Source organism: Balaenoptera ricei, chromosome 7, assembly GCF_028023285.1.
Source record: "Balaenoptera ricei isolate mBalRic1 chromosome 7, mBalRic1.hap2, whole genome shotgun sequence".
Classification (NCBI taxonomy): Eukaryota; Metazoa; Chordata; class Mammalia; order Artiodactyla; family Balaenopteridae; genus Balaenoptera; species Balaenoptera ricei.
In genome coordinates this window covers 49,027,496-49,048,436 of record NC_082645.1, presented here as the reverse complement: position 1 = coordinate 49,048,436, position 20,941 = coordinate 49,027,496, and the positions used below count along the sequence as shown (strand labels likewise).

Sequence of the window (20,941 nt, the reverse complement as noted above, 5' to 3'; positions counted from 1 at the left end):
GAAAATAGAAAAGCCCAAGATTTGATTTAATATGGGTTGATTGTATATCATTTAGAAATTGGGGACTTCCCTGGTGGCACAGTGGTTAAGAATCCGCCTGCCAATGCAGGGGACACGGGTTCGAGCCCTGGTCCAGGAAGATCCCACTTGCCGTGGAGCAACTAAGCCCCTGTGCCACAACTACTGAGCCTGCGCTCTAGAGCCCGCGAGCCACAACTACTGAGCCCGCGTGCCACAACTACTGAAGCCCGCGCCTAGAGCCCGTGCTCCGCAACAAGAGACGCCACCGCAATGAGAAGCCTGCGCACTGCAACGAAGAGTAGCCCCCTCTCGCCGCAACTAGAGAAAAGCCCACGCACAGCGACGAAGATCCAACGCAGCCAAAAGTAAATAAATTAAAATACAAAGAAAAATTGGCCTTCTGGCTCACTTGATGCAATCATAATAAATAACTTGTTTATGTTGGACAAACATGAGCTGTTATGTACAGCAGTTTATTAATGCACCATCTTAAGTTAATTTGTACTTATAATGTTTACATTTTATTGTTCACAATGGGTAATACAAAATAAGAAATTTCAAAATCTAGTAAGGGAAATCCCTAAAATAATTAGAGAGTAATATAGAGCTAAATCATGTGGAGAAAGAAGGTTTTCTGGGCTCAAATAGTTAGGCTCTGAGTGAGGGGCCTCCTGAAGTGATGAGATCTAAGCTGATAGTGTGGTAAGGAAGAAATGGGAAACAACATAAACAAACTGGTAGGTAAGAGAACATAACCTTGGCATCTTTGGGAGACAGCGAAGAGACCAACACAACTGTAGTGGAATATATTTGCTACTACTTATTTATTTACCCCACATGAAAATTAGATTGTAGCGTTGTTAAATTTTAGTAGTATTCAGTCCAGATGTATGGTGTATTGAGGTGCTACTATTGTGGACCTTGTTTTATCTTGTATAATAAAATGGGAAATAGGAAATTGCTTTTATATTAATTTTACTGTCTTTCTCCCACACCAATAATATGAAAAGTAAATGCTGCAAAAATATGCCAAGATTCATGCTCTAAAATAAATTGAAATTGGTGCAGACTGTCTGAGAAGGTAGGAATCTAGAAACTCTAAGTCAGATTTCTCTACCATAGCTACAAATACCAAACTGAGGAGGAATGTGAATCATCAGAGATTGGGTTCCCAGGCTGTTGAATTGAGCAGGATCATGGAAGGTCAACAAAGAGGAAGAGAAGAACTGTTTTAAGTTAAAAAGAGAGATCCCTTTTAAGTGTCTGGACCTATCCTACCAATGTCTTCTCCTTGATCTGGAACCACAGTTATCACTTGCATGTCCATTTTATTTACTCATCCAGCAGAAGAATCTGCATTTAGAAAATGAAATATGAACTTGGAATATGAAAATGGACTGTGAATTTAACAAAAGATGCTGGGGATTGTTAGTGTTTGTTTAAAGATCCCAATTAGATACATAGCTTCCTAGCAAGTTGGCTCATTTTCTGGGTAACGTTTCATCATGTTATGATCCCAACTTGCCCCGAAGAAAGGTTGAAAGGAATTTCATATGAAATTGGTTATTTAATCTCTGTAAAGATGCTGTTGAGAAAATTATTTTTTTGTCCAGGGTTGCATTATTGAAAAGTATGAAGATATTTCTCTCAGTTCTAAGTACTAGGGAAAGCTTTGGTGCTTATTTGTAAAATGCAGTTTATACAGAATGAGAATTTTATAATTTGGTCTTGTTTCCCACTTTACTTTGATTGCTAGGAAACTCAGAGCTGAACCACTCACATCTTAGAGTTGTGCAAGGCCTTATGACAGGCGTTTCTATGTTCCAGCTTTACTTTGTGTTTCATCTTTCTTGCTTCCCTTTATTTTCCCTTTATTCATATTAATTTACATTTTGAAAGCATTCTGTTTTACTAATCATATGTCCATAAGTCACCTTAAGTTATTTTGAAATAAGATGGGATACAAATACTATGCAAAGCTTCTTTATTGCCAGCAGAATGTAAGCAAATAAATGTAGGAGCCTTTCTTCCTTCTCCTGTCCCCTTTCCTGTCTTTCATTTTCATTTTGCGTGAATTTTTTAAGTCATGGAGGACTAATCTCCTCTGTGGTTTCTTAGACCTGCCGGGGGCAAGGGAATCCTTTCTGGAGGTTTCTCCCTGTACAGAACTGCCAGGTATAGTTCGTTGTGCTAAGTGTGCTTTACGCGAGAGTGCCTGACTGAGAGAACAAGCAGAGCTGAAATATCTCTAGAGGAGGAAAAGGTTTCCTTTTCTCACAGGTTAGCTCAGCGGGGGTCTTTTTCTAACTCAGAGGGTATCATATTTACCTTGGTTTTCATCCTTGCCCTTTCAACCGAATTGTAAACTCTTACCCTGAAATTTGCTGACATTTGATAAAAGCTACCTTGAATGAAACAAAATTTCAAATTTATTTTCTTTACTTCTGTATTTTAATTTCATTATCCTTTAAATTTGATCCATATGGGAAACTAAATAGCCATGGGTCTTTGAAATAATTGAAATAATAGTTTCCTAATTTAAAATTTTGTTTTGTTTCCATATATGAATTACGTATTCAAAGCTACCTATTTGGTAGGAATTATATCTTAAATTATCTATAAAGGAAATAAGGGCTGTGTCTTGCATTCCAGGTAACTATAGGATATCTGAATTATTTAATTGGACCAAGAAATTCAGCTGAAACTTGTAGTAATAGTTTTCTGAAAATTTGCTATTTCATGCGTCATCATAGTAAAGATGGTGATTAGCAACTTGCATTAATGTTGTTCAGTATTAAATATGTACTCCTTTCAAATGATACATATTAAATGTTTGTAACATAACCTGTTCTGATATTTTGTATTCTTGGCACAGTCTTGTCTACTTAGGTGTTCTTTTTGTTGTCAGTGATTTTATTGTCACTTTGTTTTGTTTTCTATTGCAATACATTAGAGTTTTATTTTGCAGAGTAAATATACACCTGATTTAAGTTATATAATTTAATGCCTTGATTATATTGCTGTAAAAGGGTCATTAAGAGCTCTTTGCATTAAAATTAAAGCATGCTGTGTTCATAATAGTTAGGACACAGATGCTGGGCCTTAGAATATATGGAATTTTAAAGATAAATGAAATTTTGTAGATTAAAAAAATCTCCTAAATATTTTTAAATTAGTGAATTAGTTTATCATTTTGACAGTGTGTGTTTGTTTTATACCCTTAGTTTACATCAATCTTCATTCAACTATACTAGAAATTTCAGAGTGAAAAAACAGCAATTTGGGGGAAAAACTAAGGACAAAGAAACTTAATTTTCAAGCTAACAATATGTATTTTTAAATGCTCACAGTTAAATATTTTAGGTTTTGTTTTCTTTTTGAAATATGAATTTTAAATGATGCAGAGAGTAGCTTCAAGTTATGTAAACTTTTTGATTCATATAATCGAGATTTTTTCCCAAAGACTGCCACATGAATTATAGTTTTATTTTGCAAGAGCTTGTCTTTATTTATAACTCAGAAACTTCTTCTATCTATTTTCTTGAAGGAGTTGAAATTCAAAGACATTTCCCTATAGTTAGCAGGTTTTTTAAGAGTTAATCTTAGTTTCTTTTCAAACCTTGTTAGCTAGTGTTGCCTTGTTTTTAAATTTACCTGCCGAGAAGTAATTTTTAAAACCTACTTAAACAGATTCGTTTCTCAAGCATTCCTTATTATAAACTGTGTGCCTTCACATGTCAGGAATAAACCCTCCTTAAAAAAGGAAGAAAGATAGAACTCTTTATTGTCTGTTTTGACGTTAATAAAATTAAGAAAAGAAAGATTGAGACTTCAACCTCACCTGGCTTAGTTTTGTCACGTGAGCGTTCACGGTTACTGGTGATCTAAGTGCTCCACCTGCCTTTCAGTTTGTTTACCAGGAAATCAAGATGTGTAAACTGCAGGAAGTACTATTTGACCCTCTCCGACAGTATCTCATTACAATAATTGCTAATCTCTGAATAAGACAGCCATGTTTTGTGAGTAACTGAGAGAGAGAGAGGTTGTGTTAGGTAGATTTTAGGTGTTTCAACAAATAAAGCATTGTAAATGCTTACTTGGATTATGTTTTCATGATAGCTTTTGATAAAAGACATATGGTGACCTTTGGGGTCAGCAAAGCTAGGACACAATAGTAGGTATTCGTTCATGCCTTTTAACTGAAAAATATCACGGCTTGTTGTTTTGGAGTGCTGTCACTGCTCTGAATCGAAAGGATAATGGCTACTTCCTGATTAAACCCACTCTCCACAGTAAGCTGTTAATGTTATAGTGTATGTCTTTTTCTCCTGTAAATGCAATGGTATTTTGTGTTTTCTTTACTTTTTATCATTGTCTTTTCTTAGGTATATCTGTTGTAAATAATTCCTGAAGTTGAAGTTTACAATTAGAGTAGAAACTACTGTTTTAAGTTTGGAGGATTTTTTTTTTTAATGAAAAAGTATTTTTGTTTGGTATTAAATCCAACCTTCTCATATACTTACTGTAGATTTTGGTTAAAGAAATTAGCTTTTAAAAAAGACATTGAAATGATAAATTATATTAAGCTGTCACTTTCTTGGCACTCTAAGCAAAATTTTAAAAATAACTTATGTAGTAAATCAGATTAATTTTTTCAGGGAATATTTGAGTAAACTAATTTTATTTTTATTTAATACATTTCATAAATCTATTTAAACATATTGTCAGGATTATTGATAATTGTTTTAATTATTAAATTAAATTATTATTCTTAAATTAATTATGAGATCCCTGTGATGTAAAAACAATATTAAGTACTCAGAATATAAGAAGGGGAATAATGAGCTTCTTAGTTTTAATCCTAAAGCTGGCAGTCACTCCATCTGTGGTCTTGGGACAATCATTTAAACTGCTTACGTTGGTTTTCTTGTCTACTGTTCATATGTGTGCTAAGTAAAATGAATGTTTTTTTTCTTTATGGTAGTACAAAGTATAAAGAAAATGAGTATTCATAAGTATTTTATAAAATGGACAACTGACCCTGAACATAGAATAGGAGAACATTTAGGAGTCACAGTAGACAAGGAAATAATAGAAAAATTATTTCTATTGTAAAATAGTGGAAAGTAAAGTTTAAAATAAACACCATATAACTGCCCTTTTAATTTCAACAAAATTGTTAGTTTTGCTAAATCCCCAATATAACATTACCAGAGGATTCTACATATTGTTGGGTACATGACTAAAATGAGAAGTGGTAAGCTTGGAGGTGATTTAGTAAAGAGTCACAAATATACTTAAATTATTTAACTTTTTCTCAAGTGTCTTATTCCCGGAAATGAGATTATTTAGAGTAGAGGGAAGAAGATGTGTATATATTATAGGCCTATAAGTATAGTTCACCTAAAAAGTAAGATGTTTACTTTTTAAACTCTAGTACTAGGCATCCTGGTTATATTTAAAAATACTATGAAATTATTAAACACTGAAGGCAGCTACTGAAGATAGTCATAGAACCTAACATTAAGAAATAGTTTTAAAATATTCTGGGATAATGTAAATACTTTTGCTGAGAGAGTTAAGGTAACTTCTTTTGCAAAATGCTTATCAAAGATATTTTAGGTAACTCGGTAATTTATGTTATTGGTCATTCTAAGCAGATTCCAAAGATTATATTTAATGAATATTCCAACTTAGTCAAGTTATTGAAGTAGGACTTATAGTAGTGCCTCTGTTTAATTTGTTTGTAATTAATTAATTAATTTATTTATTTTGGCTGCATTGGGTCTTTGTTGCTGCATGGGGGCTTTCTCTAGTTGCGGTGTGCGGGCTTCTCATTGCGGTGGCTTCTCTTGTTGCGGAGCACGGGCTCTAGGCGCGCGGGCTCTAGAGCGCAAGCTCAGTAGTTGTGGCACACGGGCTTAGTTGCTCTGCGGCATGTGGGATCTTCCTGGTCCACGGCTCGAACCCATGTCCCCTGCACTGGCAGGTGGATTCTTAACCATTGTGCCACCAGGGAAGTCCTGTTTAATTTGTAATAGCAAATAATAGATGTCACTTATTGAATACTTAATATGTGCAAACGACTGGGCTAATTTTATTGTAGGAGAGGCAAATTTTTAACTTTATCCTGTTAGAGTTCTATTTGGCAGGGCCTGAGAATTAAATTGAGGTAAGATAGATCAACAGGAGAAAAGCATACACATTTATTTAATACGAAGTTTTGTGTGAAACGGAGTCTGCAAAAGGAATGAAGACCAAAGAAATGGTGAAATCTACTTGTTTTATGTTAGGTTGAACAAAGAGAGGCAATTGTGGAAAAGTGACTAAGCTATGTGGGGAGACTAAAGGAAGATAAGAATTATTTTAACAAGGTCTGTTTGTTGAGAATTCTCTCAGTCTCAACTTTTCATCTTTGATGATAAGAATGTTACTTTCCTTCTGGTACAGGGAGGACATCTTTCATATAGTAATTTCATTTCCTGCTTTTAAGAGAAAGAAGGAAGGTCAGTGTTTTTCTTGTATTTGCTGTTTTTCAAGTGCCTTTAACTCAAAACAGTCAATATGCCAGAGCAGCGTATTTTGAAGAAGCATGTTTTGAATTCCTTCACCATCATCTTATTTTACATTCATGATAATCACATGAGGTATAGGTAGTATCATTACCCCCATTTCTCCTGATAAGGAAATAGCTGTAGAGAATTTAAATGATTTCGTCAATGTCCTTTAGTCAATAAGTGCCAGAGCCAGACCAAAAACTCTAACAAAATCTAGAAGGAACTCAGTCTTCAGTGTCATGCCTTTAAGCATTGTGTTTATATTTTGGAGATAATAAAGGCGCTAAAGCCTTTGATTTAGATGGGGGTTTTTTTCAGCAGTTTATCAAATATTAGAATCCTTACTAAGTGTCAGGCACTATAAGTACATTCTGCGATAGTAATGGAAAGCAAAATAAAATCCCTTGTTTCACGAAACTTACAGTTTAGTGGAAGAGGCAAAAATATAACAGGCTATTATAGTACAATGTGATAACTGATATAATAGGGGTAAGTGCAAGATACTAAAGGTGACACAAAGAAGTTCTAATGTCTTCTTTTATTTATATATTTAATTTATATTTGGGGTGCTGTTCTAGGGATATATAAGTAAATAAAATTTTCAAAGGTCTCTGCTCTTGTGGAACGTATATTGGGGTGGAGTCAACAGTAAGCATAATAAGTATATAGCATGTTAGAAGGTGACAAGTGTTATGGAGGAAAGAAAAAGTAGAGAAGCGTAAGAAGGCTGTGGTGGTGATGAGTTGAGCAACGATCAAGGAAGTTAAATATGCAGATATCTTTGGGAAGAGGCTTCCAGGTAGAGGACTCAAGGCAAAAGCATACCTGGTGTGTTCAGAGTAATGATTGGAGTAGAGTGAGGGAGAAGGGAGAATAGGAGGTTTTGACAGAGGTAATTGGGGCTTTACAGAGCACTGTAGGGACTTTAAGGAGCCATTGCAGGGCTTTCGGTAAATCTGGCTTATATTTTTAAAGGTTCACTCCACTTGCTATGTTGAGAATAGACTGTAGGGAGGCATTGACCACCAGTTAGAAGTCTCTTATAGTAATCTGATTGAAAAGTAGTGGCTTAGGTAATGATGGTAGTGGTCAAATTCTGGATGTTTTTAAGGTACAACCAAAATGTTTTTCTGATGGATTGGATGTGGGATATGAGAAAAAGAGAAGGCCAGATGACTCCAAGGTTTTTTGCTGAGTAGCTAGAAGGATGGCCTTGCCACCAACTGTGAGATGGGGACGGTTTTCATAGGGAGCAGGTTTGGGATAGGGATGGACAATCAGGAGTTTGGTTTTGGACGTGGTAGATTTATAAGTGTTGAATAGATATGCAAGTGGAGATTGTGGGAAGATTTTCCAGAGGAGATACCATCTAAATTGAGGCTGAAGAATGAATGGGTGGTGATTTATGATGAACTTTGAGAGCATTCTTTATACAGTTAAATGAATCGGCTTTTTCTACTTTTACATATTTACAAACTAGAGTAACGTCTAAACATCTAAAAAGTAATAACATTTAAAAGTAATAAAATTGTTTATCTCAACAAATTATTCTAAGTAGTTAAGTTTTCAGAGTATTTCAGTAGCTACTATATTCATGGGTTGTGCTGGGTGCTTTTACATATATTGATTCTCACCATAATGCTGTAAGGTAAATTTTATTTCCATTTTACATTTGGAGAAACTGAGTCTGAAGGAGATTACAATTGCCTAAGGTCATTGACATATTAGGTGATGGGTCTGGATTCAAATCTAGGTCTTTAGATTGTATTGTCCATGCTCCTTATTTTAAAAATGTATATATATATATTTTTTTAATTTATTTATTTATATTTATTTTTGACTGTGTTGGGTCTTCACTTCTGTGTGAGGGCTTTCTCTAGTTGTGGCAAGTGGGGGCCACTCTTCATCGCGGTGTGCGGGCCTCTCTTGTTGCGGAGCACAGGCTCCAGAGGCGCAGCCTCAGTAGTTGTGGCTCACGGGCCTAGTTGCTCCACGGCATGTGGGATCTTCCCTGACCAGGGCTCGAACCCGTGTCCCCTGCATTGGCAGGCGGATTCTCAACCACTGCGCCACCAGGGAAGCCCAAAAAAATGTATATTTTTAACCTTGCAAAGTTTTAAACATTTGTTTAAGGTCTCAAGGAGTTGTCTTTTTGAGCATTAGTTATTCTGTATTGTAGCATAATGATACCCTTGAGACATAAGATTTGTAGATTCTTGGTCATGGAGTCAAGCCATTTGTTGGTCTTTTTTAAGTTCCTACACAGCTTTCAGTACAGTTTCCTATTACAGATACTCTCTGCGTTCCTGGCCCTCGTTCCCATGTGTAGTGCTTAATATGTGCTTAGAAACTTACAGCTGCTATCATCATCATCTTTATCCCTCTTTCTAATATGCTGTGACTTTGGGAATCTCAACCCAAGCTTGTTGGATCATGTGTAAATTATAAAGCCTCAGAGATTAAGGGTATGAGGACTTCCCAATTAATGAAGAATGAGTTTTAACTCATTTATTTTGTCTGATGGAAACCATTTTTTGTTTCCTTCTCTTTATTGACTGTTTTCTGGGGAACTGAATTTGATAAATAGCTGTATTTTGGGCTGGAAAAGCAATATTCTCTGAGATGCCAGTGGGTATTTTCTCTGTAAAAGTGAACATAAGTCATTCTACTTTGGTAGGGAATAGAAATATAGTTGTTCATTGAAATAGATTTACTTTTGAGGTAATGATGCCATATTTTAAAAACTTAAATCTTTTGCCTTTAGATCAAAATATGTTATTTCTTAAATTTCATGTAAGCTAATACTCTTTACATTTATGATATGTTTTTAAAGACATACTTAAGAGCAAATCATTCAGACATTCTGCAGGAAAGAAATATTTTAGCAAACATATATTAGGCATTTCTCAAAGTACCAATTAAAAAAAGAAAACCCTGCTGCAGATTAAAATAGCCTATAAGCCTCAAAGATCATTTTAAGCATATACTAATTTTCTACATAGGTAGAAAATTTACCTAGCCTTTGTATCTCTGTTCTATAAGTATATAACTTTATCCCAAGTGTGCTATATATATTTCTCAAGTTTTTATGCTATTTTCCAAAGGAATATCATATATATATTAATTCTTCCTATTCTTTTCTCTAAAGTCTTCCTTCTCTCTCATCATTATACCCCAAATTCTTATGTATAATTTATTTTAAGATCACTATAATCATTAAATGAGATTTTTAAGTAAACAAAACTTTTGGTTGGCCCCCAAACACCTTTTTTATTATAATTAAGCTGTCTGTGTAATTTCATATTTTATTTAATCCTGTTCAGGATTAAATGTATATATCCTGTACAGTTCTACTTAGACATAAAAATACTTGTATATATGTTAAATGTGTATTCCTCACCTTTTTTATTTTTTGTTTGGATGGTATCTTTAATTCATTTGGGGAAAAAGAAAAATGATTGGTCAAACAGAATTTTCTGTTAAAAGTATCCTACTACCTATTTTTAATAGTTATAAAACTAAGTCTATTACATCCTTGATTCATTGGAGTGCCCAGGGAATGAGTATTCTGATTATTTTTTTCCCAGAAATAACAGTTGTTATTGAAATTCTTACTTAATGGATATGTGCATGTGTAAAATTGAAATATTTTTTGATAATTTGAAGATGATAGAGGGCTGTTGGGTTCTGATTTGACAATTTCAGCTACTACTAATCTTGTTTGGTAAAAAAAAAGTACAAACAAATATTAAGTATGAGTCTTGATTTGATAACTTGAGCAACTAATCTTGTTTTGTAAACAAAGCATAATCAAATATTAAATGTGTAATAGTAATTTTAAAACACCAGAGATTTCAAAAGGAGGATGAAATTAAGTGCTAAATGAGTGATATAAACAAGTAAAATACTATGAGCTGATAATAAGAGAAGATCGTAGAATGATCGGGGAGGGCTTCTTTAAGGAAAAGAGACCTGAGCTTCAAATATTGAAGAGGGACTTCAAACATTAATTGTTGTAACATTTTTATTGAGATATAATTTATACACCATACAGGTCACCCGTGTAAAGTGTACAATCCAATGGTTTTTGGTAAATTACATTATTACATTTTTGAAGTGGTGGTAAAAATATATAACATAAAAGTTGCCATTTTAATGCTTTTTATGTTTACAATTCATTGTCATTAATTACATTCAAAATGTTGTGCAAACATCACCACTGCCTATTTCTAAAAATTTTCATCACTCTAAATAGAAACTCTGTAACTGTTAAGCACTAACTCCATTTCTCCCTACCCCTGCCCCTGGTAAACTTGAATCTACTTTCTGTCCTGTTGATTTGCTTATTCTAGATATTTCCTATAAGTGAAATCATATAATATTTGTCCTTTTGTGTCAGGTTTATTTCACTCACTATAATGTTTTCAAGGTTCATCCACGTTATAGCATGTATCCCAACTCCATTGCTCTTTAGGACTCAGTGATATCCCATTATACATATAAATAAATATTATATATATATATATACATACAAACATATAAATATATATATATATCTCATTTATTTGTCCATTCATCTATTGATGGACATTTGGATGTACAAATATTTGTTCAAGTCTCTGAATTTTTTTTGGTATGTATGTACCTTGGAGAAGAATTGCTAGGTCATGTGGTAATTTTATGTTTAGCTTTTTGAGGAACTGTCAAACTGTTTTCCATAACAAGTGTCTTATCAAGCATTAACTTTTATTTTATTATACTATAGATATACAGTATATAAAAAATTAGGCTGAATGAATACTGACTTCGGTAAATACCATATATTTTTTTTAAAAGCAGCAAGGAAAGAAAAGAAACAGAAAGCCATGTGTTACGCATGAGAAAATGTGTATGTATAAAGAGCTACCTCTTAAAGTGAATTTTAATAAAATAATTAAACCTTCGGGTTGTATGTTATCTCAATATTACTCTAATAGTTTATAAAACATGGTCACCAAATATCTATTTCTCAGTCCCTAGGCATCTATTATAAATAGATAGGTACAGACATTTCCATAAGTAGTTAGTGCAATTTAGTTTATTTCTGCCCAATTTTAAGATACTTCTTTTTTAGTTTTTTAGTTGCCTTTTTTGCATTGTAAAGTAAAATCTCCCTTAATTATATCTAACTGGAAAATATTCCAATATATTCTATTTAGTCATTTTATATTTATTTACTTCATATAGGCTAACATTTTATATAAGTCTGAGACAAAAAACTAGAGGTATTTCAGTTGACATTTAAAAACTGACTCAAAGTATAAATTCTGGAATTCAATGTGAGTTAGGAAAACAGTGTTTACCTATATTTTCATATATCAATGAGGGACCACTAAGCCAAAAGAAGCTTATTTCATGGGCTTGATAAGATCATATGACCCAGGAAATGGGAAGCAATATTGGGATAGGGAAACTTTTTGACCTAATTACAAATTTCCCTAGGAGAGAGATTTAATATCACAAGCACACGTACAGTAATGAATCATGCTTGTGAACTCAATATGGAAATAGTAACAGCAGATGTAATGGGTCTTCCTGGTAAGAATATTGGTTAGGATATCAGAGAGATATTTCTCATCAAGGGTGTACATGTGAATATTTGATGCATAGGGAGTTTGAAATAGCCAGCAATTTTGAGAAAATTGACACAAGATAGCTCATGGAATATTTTTTTTTTTCTTTGTTCAAACCTCTGAGACAAATTCCTTAATATTGATTTGAGCTTAGTGAGTCTTTCCACACCTAAGTAGGAACAGAGAACAAGGTTATGGGGTGTCTAAATCATCAACAAAGGTTAGACTTAGGGAAAAAATTTTGGGAAATAATTTTCCACTTGGTTAAAACCAAAAAGACAATAGTCTATTAAGTACAGAATTGTGGTAGACTTTTAAATACTTTGGATAATGTACTGAAAATTAAATAATTAGATAAAATATTTAAAAAAATTTTTATTGTGGCATTGTTGAGCTAAGGAAGTAAAGAATTTAAAGGGATCAAAAACTTAGTGAAATAGAAAATTTAAGGAGGGGGATTAGAAGACAATATTGTTAAAATGTCCATAGTACATAAAGAGACCTACAGACTGAAAGCAATTCCTATTAAAATCCCAATGGCATTTTTTACAGAAATAGAAAAAAACAATTCTAAAATTCATATAGAACCATGAAAGATCACAAATAGCCAAATCAAGCTTTAGAAAGAAGAACAAAGTTGGAGGCATCACATTTCCTCATATAAAAATATATTACAAAGCTACAGTGGTCAAAACAGTATAATACTGGCATAAAGACAAACATATAGACTAAAGGAACAGAATAGAGGGTCCAGAAATAAATCAATGAATATATAGTCAACTAATCTTCGAAAAGGGTGCCAAGAATATGTGATAAGGAAAGCCTAGTTTTTCCAACAAATGGTGTTGGGAAAACTGCATATCCACATACAAAAGAATGAAATTGGACCCTTATCTTACACCATACACAAAAATCAACTCAAAATGGATTAAAGACTTCAATGTAAGATCTGAAGCTGTAAAATTCCTAGAAGAAAACTCAGGGGAAAAGCTTCATGACATTGATCGTGGCAAAGGTATCATGGATATGACACCAAAAGCATTGGCAACAAAAACAAAAATAAATGACGGAGACTGCATCAAACTAAAAAGCTTCTGCATAGCAAAGGAAACAGTTGTCAGAGAGAAAAGGCAATCTATGGAATGGGAAAAAATATTTGCAAACTACATATCTGATAAAGTGTTAATCTCCAAAACATATGAGAACTCTTACAGTTCAATAGTAAAAAACTAATAGTCTGATTTTAAAAATGGGCTAACAACTTGAGCAGACATTACTCCAAAAAAGACATACAAATGGCCAACAGGTATGAAAAAATCCTCAATGTCACTAATTATCAGAGAAATGCAGATCAAATCCACAATGAGATATTACCTCATACCTTTCAGGGTGGCTGTTATCAAAAAACAAAAAACAGTGAGTATTGGCTAGGATGTGGAGAAATTGGAACCCCGCACACTGTGGGAATGTAGAATGGTGCAGTCACTTAGGAAAATAGTATAGAGGTTCCTCAAGAAATTAGAATTAGCATATGATCCAGCAAACCCACTTCTGGGTATTTATCCAAAAGAATTCAACTCACAATTTTAAAGACATATTACTGCTCCTATATTCATTACAGCACTGTTCACAGTGGCCAAGATGTAGAAACCACCTAACTGTCCATCAACAGATGAATAGATAAATAAAATGTAGTTATATGAATACAGTGAAATAACTATTTGACCTTAAAAAAAGAAGGAAAATCTGCAATATGCAACAACATGGATGAACCTTGAGGACATTATGCTAAGTGGAATAAGCCAGTCACAGGAAGACAAATACTGCATGATTCCACTTATATAAAATATCTAAAATAGTCACATTTATTAGAATCAAAGAGTGGGATGGTGGTTGCCAGGGACTGGGGGGAAGGAGAAATGGGGGGTTACTAGACAGTGGGCACAAAGTTTCAGTTAAGAAGGTGAGTAAGCTCTAGAGATCTGCTGTGCAGCATTGTACGTACAGTCAACAGTAGTGTATTGTACACTTAAAAATTTGTTAAGAGGATAGATTTCATATTGAGTGTTCTTACGACAGTAAGATAAATTTAAAAAAAAAAGAAATTAAAAGAGGGTAAAAAAAGACCACTGAAGTCAGCTTTCTTTTCAAGATACTTGCTGCACCCTGGTGATAGGAGTATTTATTAGGCTGTGTAATATTCCATAGTAGAAATCAAATTATCTTGCTATTACTTCTTTTTTTTTAAAATATTTATTTATTTACTTGGGTGCATCGGGTCTTAGTTGCGGCATGCGGGATCTTTTAGTTGCAGCATGCAGGATCTAGTTCCCTGACCAGAGATCGAACCCAGGCCCCCTGCATTGGCAGCGTGGAGTCTTAGCCACTGGACCACCAGGGAAATCCCATCTTGCTATTACTTCTATTTCAAAATATCTCTACTTCCAGTTAGAAACAATGTGGTCCCTTTTGAACCTCACTTTTTCAAACTTTTAAGTTCCTTCTTTTTGAAATATCTGTACCTTTAGTATAACTAACTGTTATCTACTTTGTCCCTTCTCATTTTTGTTCTTTTAATTATTCTTTTATCATTCAGTTTTAAAAGATTACTGGTCATGTGGTCCGAAGCATCAAATGAATCCTAGACCTAATTTTATTCCCAGTATCTTAATGCACTGATTGAAAAACACATCTAATTTTCCAAAATCAAATTAATCCCTGATGAAAATGTAGACACACACTCAAATAGACTTAATGCCTTAGAACTTTCTGGAACTAGTTTATGTGAAATTCAAATGAAATTTTTTTAGAGATACCACTGCTTTTTTTCTAGGAAGAATACCTTTCCAAGTCTTAGTTTTCACCTAATACTTGGAATTAATTCTCTTTCTAGATATAATTTCTTTATTGCCATTTCTTGAGAGGTTATATTCTAGAGTCTAGTGCTTCTACACTTTTTACATACAAAAAAACAAAAGGAAAAACTGTCCAAATAGACTTGGAGGTTAATATTCCAATTTGAAGAATCCTACCCTTTACTGGTACAAGTAATGTTTCCATTCACTTTGAAAGCTTTTCAAGGTCCTCTAAGGAAGTATGGTTAGAGTTAGTGTCTTTGTTTGTCTCTGACATATTCTCCGAGTCTTCCACACCTATCAGTTTTTCCAGGATGCTACCCCAGACCTTGTCACCGGTAAACCTATCAGACTGGATGGAGTGGTGTTCAAGGTATGTTTGTGGCCCTTGCCTACTACGCAAACACTGGCCTTTTCCAGTGTAACACCAAATGTGGATGAGTCAACAGCTGGGGAGTGTCTTTGTTTGCCTGTTCCTCTTCCCAGATCCCCTTTTTTATCTTCCTTCTTCCAAGATTGGCCAGAATTCCTATTATCTCGTTACTCTATTGTAGTGATTTGAATTCTGAATTTTATTGCTGAGTCAGCCTAATAAACTTTTTCTAGAGTTCTTGGCAGATTTCTCAAGGTTTTGGGCTTCTCTTCAGTATATCAGGCTACATTTTAGAAGAAAACCTCAATTTTTTGTCCTCAGGAACATTGAGGTCTCCTTGCTGCCATCCAGCTTTTCTTTGATGGCCATCTAGCATCTGCCAGAAAGCTCTCTTTTCTTATAATTCCAAAACTTAATCGGGGACCCCAGGAATCTATGATTTTTCATTACCATAGCTTAGATACCTTATTAGGAATACCATGACTTCTCTGTTGGCTTATCCTGTAAAGTATCATACTTGATATTGAACAAAGGGTTTATTTGTGAGTGATGGATTACTTATCAGTCCTACTAATAGTGCCAATTTTTGGACTCTTTAACCTCTTTGGATATTTTATATTGTTAAGATTCTTTTACTTACCTCATTCTTTCCCTTTGCTTTTTCTTAACCTCCTCACGTCCTGGGACACAACTTACGGAGGGTGGAAAAGGACTCAGTACTCTCAGTTATTCATCTCTAACTCCAAAAGGAAAGTTTTTAGGATCTCAAAAATTGGGAAGTGGAGAACAGGACATTGGTGCTAATGATGTTTCCCTTGCTGGCCCTGTATTATAATAAATATATAGTTTGTAAAAGGCAGATCCTGTTTTCTAAACTGTAGCCTAAGTATTAATAGTATCCTTTCTGAAGGTTGGGATGTTTCCTGAAACAGGCCTATCTGGTTCTTTGTGGAATTACTACCTAAGTACTGGGAGATATTCCTCCACCTAATAAACAGCTTATAGAAGTCTGTATCTATCTTCCCTCTCTGGAAGCTTTTCTAAAATCTTTATTGCCTAAGAAGATTGGTTTGTTCTAATCTGTTTATTTCATTAATCATTCCATAGACATGATATTGAAACTGAACTTTATGGATATTCAGTTATCTTAGTATAATATGGCAAATTGCAATTCAAATCTCTTGAATATCTGGGACAATAGGTTCCATTGCTAGGTCCAGTTACCCTCCCATCATCCTGGCTCCCTCTGTGTGTGGGTGAGGTGGAGCCTGAAGAAGTGATAGACCATGGTAAGGGCTACCTGGTAAGGGATTTGTGGGTAACTGTAGAGCCTTACCCAGATAGTCACTTGTCCTTGTAGAAACTTTTTCAGAGGAGTGGCGGTCCCGTTTCCCTACTTCCTTTCAGTATGCCTAGTGTATATGTAAAACTCAGTTTAAATAATCTACTTATAGGACGTACCAGCCAGCGCCTATGAGAGTTCTTTGAGAAGAAGTGGAAGGAGAGATCCTTGGTTCGGATTTCTCTGTCCTTACTATGACAGGAAGATGGCTGGAAGTTCTCATACCTGCCCTTGTTACCAATCACTCTGAATGCTCACCTGGATACAGGGTAGACAGTCTGTAATATTCAGTTAGCTTATGCATATATACCTATTTAGAACCTTTGTGTAACAGTAAAGCCAATTATAGAAGCTCCCTTTACATGTATTTGCTGTTATGAATTATTTGCTGTATACAATTATTTACTGTATGAATTATTCTGTTTTTATTTTCCCACTTGGCTTTTGGACTTTAAGATGATGATTAGTTCTATTTTTTTCCCATTTTCTCATGGTGCTCTTCTTTTCCAGGCTGTCTGTATATTTTTCCTACTCTTCTGGTACTCATCTTAATCCCTCTCACCACCTCATTTAGCAGATCTTTTTCTTTTTTTCTTTCCATTTTAGTCAGACTTATAGCATCCTTAATATTAGTAATGTTATATACCAGGCCAACAGTGCAGTCAACACTAGTTGATTGTTATTTTCATTTGAACCCCCAAATTGATATTATCTAGTAATGTTGAACTGAAGCTTTGTAAAGCACTGTGGTAATGATTCTCAACCCTCCTTGCCCATTAAAATCTCCTAGAGAGCTTTCTAAAATTATTAATGCATAGCATAGCCCCCGTCCCCAGAGATTCTGATATAATTGGTCTGGAATTGGGCTCTTCATGTACATAAATATTTTTAAGAATCTCCAGGTAATTCTAATATATAGCCAGGATTGAGAATCATTGCATTAAAGAAAGTCTAAGGTAAAACTTTTTGTAGTAAAAAATTCATTTAACAGTAAATATTTGAAAACCTAGTAGTTGAAGGCACTATGCCAAATTCTATTCTACTGTGAAATAAATCATACACTCCTTTGTTTCACTAGATTCTAAATTAAGATTTTTTTAATTGGTCAAATTTTCTCTAAGAAGATGAGTCCCTTCATTTGTAGTGGCTTATTACTTTTATCTGTGGATATTTTGTAAATCATTTTCATAATGTTACTCCTCCTGTTCATCAAGATTTAAAATAAATTGATAGTGTTTATATAATAAACATGTAGCTTTGTAAATCAAGTTCTGTTTACTAAGGCAGATTTTGAAACATTTGCTGTCTGTGTCTTTGTTTAAAATATAACCTTTATATAAGATTGAAGAGTAGACCCAAACAAATTTATGTGAAACTTTGTTAGAGGAATATTCTAGACCTGTACTTTTATGTATTTGTATATAGTATTTTATATTTATATGAAAAAGTATCTTATTGTGTAAGCTGAGTGGAATCTCATTTATCTATCCTCTATGGGACTCGGATATACGTCTTAAGAGAGAGATGTTCAGTGAGATTCATAAAACAAATGTGACTCACCTGACCCCAGGGTGTTGCTATGTTTTAAGTAAAGTAAAATTAGCTAACAAAAATGAACTAGTAGACTCTAACTCCTTACCTTAGTGAATTTAGAAGTTTGGTATAACTATGGAAAAGAGTTTATTGGCACAAATAGGTCACATGAATTGAATGGCAAGTTACATTTTTTTTTCTTTGGGTTTCAACAGTTTATTAAAATTCAGAAATGAGGACTAGGTGCCAACAGAAGACACTCTGTACTGTGTGCTTTACAAGTCGGGTTTCTTGAATGATAGGTAGGGTAAATTACTAATCAAGAGTGATGCTTTTCCTTTAATTATCACATTTATAGTATATTTATATATTTAGACAAAGTTAAAACAAAGTATAGACATTTATTGTATTCAATTTACTTGACCAGTTTGTGGAAACTTTTTGAAGAGATTTTCTGATTTACTTTTTTAGGTGAATGAATTTTTGGAATTAAAGAGGTCTTCAGCTATTTATTCAACAAATATTCTTTGAACACATTCTGTGTGCCAGGACTATTCTAGGCTTGTGAAGATACGGCAGTGAACAAAATGGATATATTAGTCAATAGTCTTGTGGGGGAGTCAGACAAATAAGAAAAATAAATGAAATATTTTAGATGGTAATAAGTGCTAAGGAGAAATGGTACTGGTGATGTAGTGCTGATTTTTAAATAATATGGCCAGGAAAGGCCTCATGGAGAAGGCAACGTGACAGGACATTTGAACATTCTGAACTAAACTTTCAGGAGAAGGTTAAAAGAAAAAAAAAAAAAAAGGAGCATTACTGGTGTATTTAAAAAAGTAAAGTCCCAAGCATATGGGAAAACTATAGTTTAGAGATGTTAAATTGCCCAGTGTCACATGCTATGATTAGTATCATAGCTGCAAATGGAATTCAGGCGTCCTTATTCCCTATGCTCTTTTCTTCCTTGTTATTTTACTCTTATTTTGGGATATGAGGATGAGGTGAGGTTAGTTATTAAATATGTTATTGTTAAACCTTTCTGCTATTTATTTAGAAGATCTATAATCACCAAAAAATTGATATTTTAGATAAGAAAACATAAACAATGATAAAATGTGTTGCTCCTAAGTACAAAATTACAGAAGACCAAAAAGGATAAGTTAATATTTATACTTAAAACAGAGTAGGTACTGCTTGAAAATAAGAATGAGTAAATTTTTCTACTATTATGGTAGTGGGATTAGGTTAAGTGATAAAAGACTTGGAATGCAAGATAAAGACTACTTTGTATTAACTTTAACAAGGTTATAGGAGGTGTCCAACAAAGCAGCGGGAAACATTGGAGTTAGTATAGGGTATCAAAATAGTTTTCAAGGGAAGCCAAGGTCTTACACAGTAAATGAAACCATCAAATCAGAAAAATGAGGAAGAATGAAAAGTTGATAGTAGTGACAGCACTAGAGTAGAATCAAGTAGAAACAGGAGAGTGGGTTCAAAATTAGGATCATGATTGACAAGTATATGTCTGTCCCTCTTACAGGTCCATAATATTTGTTGTTGACTTTGGAGTGATAGATTAAAGGAAATGTGTAGGCCTCGTTGGTCAACATTTTTCTACTTCAGAAACTGAAAATTTATAAGCAGTTTGTATAGTTATTGACAAGTATATTTAAGAAAACTTACTTTAAAGTTATTCCTACATAAACAATTTATAAGAAGTAAGGAGAGACTTCTCGCAATCTTAAGTTTCTCATTTTTTTTAACTGACTGGCAATTGATGATAGATATTAAGTCAGAATTCCTCATCTGTAAAATTGAAGTAATAATGCCAGATCTACCTACTTCAAGGTTTGTCCTTAGGGTAAAGTGAGAATATATGCACATACTTTTTTTGGTAAATTATCAAGTTCCATATAAATTTTTTTTTTAATTAATTAATTTATTTATTTATTTATAGCTGTTTTGGGTCTTCGTTTCTGTGCGAGGGCTTTCTCCAGTTGCGGCGAGCGGGGGCCACTCTTCATCGCAGTGCGCGGGCCTTTCACTGTCGCGGCCTCTCTTGTTGCAGAGCACAGGCTCCAGACGCGCAGGCTCAGTAGTTGTGGCTCACGGGCCCAGCTGCTCCGCGGCATGTGGGATCTTCCCAGACCAGGGCTCGAACCCGTGTCCCCTGCATTGGCAGGCAGACTCTCAGCCACTGCGCCACCAGGGAAGCCCTAAATTTTAATGATTATTACACATTTTCATTCAAAGCCTTTTATTGAGGTCTTACATTCTAGGTTTAAGGCTGTAAAGGTGATAAGCAGTAGCCCCTGCTTCTCAAGGATCTCACAGTGTGGTAGGAAGTCAGATATCGAAACAGAAAATCGCTGTACAGTGTTGTAAGTGCTTTAATTAGGGACTATACGAGAGCAACAAGAAAGGAGTACCTAAGACTTACTCAGTGAATTAGAACGGTTCCCCAGAGTAGGTAATAACATGAGATGAAACCTAGAATATGTCTAGGGGTTTAACAGGGAATAAGGGAAGGACATTTGAGGGAAGTGAACACCATGTACCAAATACATGGCATGGATGCACGGGAGACCATATTATATTTGGGGAAATGGCGAGAAGTTTAGTTACCTAGTGTATGAGAAGAGAGT

General features: G+C 34.3%; 1 protein-coding gene across 17 annotated transcripts in view; it reads left to right on the top strand.

Moving 5' to 3' along the window:
* BAZ2B (bromodomain adjacent to zinc finger domain 2B) overlaps positions 1-20,941 on the top strand; it is a 379,971-nt gene that overhangs the window by 207,601 nt on the left and 151,429 nt on the right. The window contains exon 1 of one of the 17 annotated variants that reach the window (XM_059927935.1): positions 4,057-4,313. The exons of the other annotated variants lie outside the window; for them this stretch is intronic. The gene's annotated coding sequence lies outside the window, so the exon portion shown is untranslated. Of the gene's footprint in view, positions 1-4,056; positions 4,314-20,941 lie in introns of those variants that run through there. 17 annotated transcript variants of the gene reach the window in all.